The sequence below is a fragment of the Callorhinchus milii genome, unplaced genomic scaffold, assembly GCF_018977255.1.
Source record: "Callorhinchus milii isolate IMCB2004 unplaced genomic scaffold, IMCB_Cmil_1.0 Scaffold18, whole genome shotgun sequence".
NCBI lineage: Eukaryota > Metazoa > Chordata > Chondrichthyes > Chimaeriformes > Callorhinchidae > Callorhinchus > Callorhinchus milii.
The window spans coordinates 4,899,860-4,905,547 of NW_024704759.1; positions in this window are offsets into that span (position 1 = coordinate 4,899,860).

The following is a 5,688-nucleotide window of genomic DNA, read 5'->3' on the forward strand; positions in this document are numbered from 1 at the left end:
CAGTCTTTTGTAATTTTATGTATTGGCTTGGGAGAACTGAAGTACAATAATATTTGCATTTCATATAACACCTCATCACGTTGTTGAAATGTCTCAAAAGTGGTTCATTATGAATTTTTAAGCGAATCTGGCAGCCAATTTGTGCACAACAATGTTCCACAATCAACCATAAAATTAAGTCCTAGTCTTATCCAGAGGACTTTTGGCCAGGGCGCTGGGAGAAACCTTTTTTCAAATAGTGCCATGGAATTTTTAATGTCCATTTGAACAGACTTGGTTTTAAAGTCTTGTCCAAAGGACGGCTCCTCTTGACAATACACTTCTTCCCCAGCACTGCATTGGAGTGTCAGCCTACACTCTGAGCTCAAAGAATCACAACGTGAGGCTTTTGAGCGCATCTGACTCCAAAGGCAAGAGTGCTACCAACTCAGTCAGCCTGACACCTGAAAGTATCAATCAAACTAGTAGAAGGTTCCCTGGGTATTACAATAGAATGACGAATACATACACTAACCTTACTGAGAAGCATTGGGAATTTATGCTAATAGGCAAATAATCAAATGCCCAAAAAACCCTGATTAAATATATAATTATTTTTGTTTCTAATCTGTAAATACTGTACTGAAAAAAACCTCTGAATAAAATATAGTATTATTAGAGCTATTTAGCCGTGGAAAGAATTCTGTATGTAAATTTAAAAATTAGATTTTGGCATTGCAAATTTTTTGATTATAACGGGATAAATGAGATGACAGATATATTAATTATGAAAAAATATGGTATGCAATCATTATTTTATCATTCCTGATATCCAGCCTACATGGTGAACTGATCTTATAAGAAACTAAACAAGTGGAGCACATCAAAGCTTTTTGTTACCTTAAGGAGTCCTCACTTTCCCCATTTCCGAAACTTGGATTCTGTATTAAGAAAGTTGGTTAAGAAAAGCCAGTCTTCAATAATCATGGCATGTTTAATTCACTCCATTTCTGGTCAATCACTTTTAACTTTGTAAATATGATTTCTACGACTTTCTAATATCTTGATGTATAACTAAAATACTTTGAAAATAAACTGAGAACCCAATATTTTCACGCATTCTGAGATTGAGTTTGTACAATTCTAGATGAGATAGTGTTAAATAAAAAGCTAGCTGGTTTTCCCTACATTAAGATTTCTCTTTTCAACCACACTTTCAGTCATCTTCCCACCCACACCTCAGAAGTGAAAATTATTGTGTTCTTTGAAACCTGACATGGAAAGTTTAAACTTTATAAAACAGCCCTTAGTTATTGTACTCTTATGCTGCAAGATAATCACAATATCAAATTAACAATTGAATTTATAAGCAAAAATTAACTCAAAGTAATAAATTTTGAAATTCAAGGGTAATAAAGTACATTTAAGCTCATTCCACTATGTCCATATCACTATGTCACTCTCTTACAAATTGCTGAGGGGAAGGAACAATGTGCTTAAGACCTATAAATACAGTACATTGGCAGATGAGTGATTGGAGAGGGTCTTGGACGGATCTCAGGACATTCCATTAGTAAAACGCTTACAGCTTAATTTCTATTAAACAAAACATCTGCTTTTTTGTATTGCCTTTTCCGATTAAATTGCACTCCAATCTAACCTTCCATCTCTAGTCATTTCTATTTTAATTGCTTTATGCCGACGGACCTGCCTTGAATCCACAAAATAGACAGCCAATTCACTTTACAGTATATTCTGTGAAACGCTTTGAGACGTCTCGAAGACGTGATAAGGCGCCATGTAAAATGCAAGGATTATTATTATAATCCCTGTTTAACTTGAGGACCAATGATTAAGTATCTCAGTGTATTCCTTCACTCGCCTGTGCTTTCCGTAATGTTACCAAATAGCCGTTTACAAATTAGTGTTGAACCAAACATCCTTGTGAAGTGAAACAACAGATTAATAATTGCCTTTTTACGGCAGTGGTGATATCTTTTCCTGTTACAACATTTTTGTTTTAAATTTAAAAAAGATCCTGTCGAGACAAACAATATTTCATCTCGTGTTTTGCTTTACAAAGAAGTTCCCTGTGGAATGATTACTTACAACTGTCAGGATGTTGTCCAATAATAGTGTGCTTAGTAAATGAGTGGATTGGCACAAGATTTCCTTGAATGGCTCTTCCTGCTGTCAGTAGAGCTTAAGAGTACACACCCATAAATTAATAAGAAAGAAGGAGATGCCCTTTGATACTTAATAATGCACATTGGAAATATATTATCTTCAATCAGTTCTAAGAGGCTTTATTTGATTGTGTTGCACAATATCTCTTTGATACAATGCTCTGGGCTATTTAATATTGGTGCATTAATCTAAACCAAAATGCTTTCATGTGGATTTATTCTGGTTATCCAGAATTCCCATCAAGGCATGTTTTAGGACAAAAGCCTAAAATGCCACTCCCAACCATATGGAAATCACAATGATCTGTATCGATAAAATCAGCAACATTTTACAAGCAACTATCTATGCCAGTCATGCTTGCTGTTCCGTTCTCAACTTTAAAAGAGTTTGGAACAAACGTCTTCATAAATGTCTTCATAATTCAATAAAGTTATGATGAACTGTTCTTTAAAGATTGAGCTATAATTTTTTAGTTGTGCTGTGCCTAGAAACCATATTGGAATCTTTTGGATTTGAATAACGCTAAAATACAGGAACATTCCTCATAGAGTATGAAATAAAGTGCAGAATTGTGGAGTGAAAGAAATTATATCATAAGAGCTTGTTTGTCGAAAAGGTCCAAGACATATCGAGTCTGATGACCACAATATGTACATTTTGTACCCTGTTGCAGTCAGTTCAAAGTGACTGATCAGTTCCAAAATAATGAAGCAATCACATAGTATGACTCTTTCACTTTCTGTTTATTATCATGCTAACCTGGTATGTGCTTAATATACCTCTAAATGAATATTAGTAACTAAAAGTTAGCTGAATTACAAGCTAAACAATAATAATCCTTACATTTGATATAGTGCTTTCACATTGGTTGGATGAATCAAAGCATTTCACAGGATTAATAATAATAATAATCCTTGCATTTGATATTGCACCTTATGCCGTTGAGATTAATTGCAAAGTCCAGGGCATTTACTGTGAATATTTGCTGGCAATAAAATAAACATCATCTGAATCCAGAGACTAAATTTTGCCTAAAAATGATTTATGCAGTGTCTGTTATCTGTTATTTATATATATAAAAGATAATAAACTTTTAAACATGGACTGTGTTGTGAAGTCTCTGAAATATGAACGATCCTTATGGAGTGTTTCAGTTTCTCATGTTGGCACAACAGAATGATTAAACTGCAGCATGCATTTTCCTTTGACCTATGCTTTAAGAGAAAGTATTATGCTAAGCAATAAGCTTTTGCCTGGCAACAATGCTGAAATCGATGTCTAAAACTAACCTATTGTAATGGTTGCTGCAGTCACAGCCAAAACAACCACAAGTCAAGTGTGTTTTGCTACTTGAAGACGTCTCTTATATGAAACTACAATATACAATCAACAGTTTAATCAATGAGGAAGTGAGGTCTTCCTCATTTATCTCTATTGACCTATCCTAAGACTCCAAGGTGTATTAATTGTATTTATTGCTGGTTACATCCATTATTAACACAGAGCACATGGGGAGAATTGTTGGTTCAATATGGTATTCAATGGGTTGACCTGATAATTATTGCAGAACATTATTGCTTGTATGTTATTTCATTGGCCCCTCTTCATTAAATTCCAAATATGCATTTGAAATTGTTTATTTGCTTTCGTATAGTTTTCTTGCTGATTTGATGTAGTCCAAGAGTCCATTTGATGTGGAAGCTTATCAGTGTTGTTTTGAAGGTGAAAATTGGTGCCTTGTGACTTGCACAAAGTACCAGTAAGTTTATGGCACATGACTTCAAAGTATATTGGAGCAGATGATATTTTTCTAGTTATTAAGTTATTTTTAATTGTTGATTGGTGAAAATGTTAGCAGTTTGCAATATGTTTATTTCATGATATTTGAGGCTAAAGAAATGAGAAGTATCTTAATGGACCTAGAAAGAATCCCAACAATACCTGGGGATAATATAAATGACAATTACATTGAATCCAGGTTAATGATAGTCAAATGGCCTCCACTGTAAGGTCTGTTAAATGCATATTGTATTCAGTTAAAATAAGCTGATTTGAAGCATGTCTTATATCTGAGCTGTTACCTTAAGCCAAGAAACCTGTGTTAAGTCTCCACACTGTGTTTCAGTGAACTAATGACTGAACCATTGTGCTGGTAAAGAGCTAAAATAACTTCATTTTAATAAGATTGTTGGTGATGGAATAATGCCATTAAAAAGAGTGATATTGCATGCTCTTTAAAATGATGATTTTATTTAGTATGTACTTCATGTCAAGCCTTTGGCTTTGAGTAAAGAAGAAGGCTGCTATATAGTAGAAGAAATAGAAATAGAAAATTATTTTTGTGTAAGTTAGTGGCCTTAAATGTGAAATATAATTCTAACAAGGTAAAACGTACTGGTGCAAAAAGTCAATATTGTCATAGTTTGGAACTGTGTCTCACTAAATAATACCTACCATCTGGTTCACTAAGATAACCAGTCTGCAGCATATATTCTATCAACCAATGCATTTGTAACATATTACCAAATCCTTTTTTTAAAAAAACAGACTAATCCAGCATCACGTTTTGAAGTGCGCAGATTTAATGAAGCTTTTTGTACTTCAGATCAATGGATGCGATAAGAAAATAGGGATTGTTCTTACCCAACCTACTGAGAATGGAAGAAACACCATCCAACAGTTTACTCCAGTTATCAATTGCAAACCAAGGACTAAGATTTTATTGCCAGACTAGAAAGAACTCTTCAGTTGAGTAAATATATGCATATTGTCCATCATTAGTGGGTGGGGGATATATTGGAATTAAAACTTCTGATGAATAATTCCCTTCAGTTATAATTAAGCATTAAAATTCCTATTTGCCTTTTCTTTCCCAGTTTGAATGATCAAACATGACCTATGTAGAAACAAACTAACCTGTTTACAATGGTTAGAATCTTTTGGTTGGTGAGAGAGCAGATATAAATGGGGAAATCTGAGTATCATCAGGTAAAACAGAGACTTCCCACAATTTACATATTCCATTAAATCCTAATCCAGCTCGTGATGGCTGTCCACTCAAACATTTGCACCAGTCATTATACCGTGTTAGAATTCCAGACATTGACGTTGAGAGTAAAGCTTGCTTGTCAAATTTTGCCTCTGCTTTTCTTTTTGGATTGACGTCACAGATTGAATGAGGTTGAAAAGCTTGTATCTTTTGTGACACTGTCCCATTCATAATCCTGAGGAGGACTGCAAAGATTTTCCGTTAATTTGGTACAGCAGGAAGACAAAGATACCTAACAAAATGTTTATAAAGAATACATAGTATTATTATTATGTCGATGTATAATTGCTTAAGCATGTTACATCATTTTGTCTTGTCAACAAATAACGTCTAATCCCACTGGGCAGGTTCATATTCCAGCGTCTCAAAAGCAAATATCACTTTTACTGTTGCATTTCTTTAAAAAATCTAGCCACTCATAAGATACTGTTCCTTTTAGAGACGTTGCTAAGTTTGTTCAGGTCATGTCATTG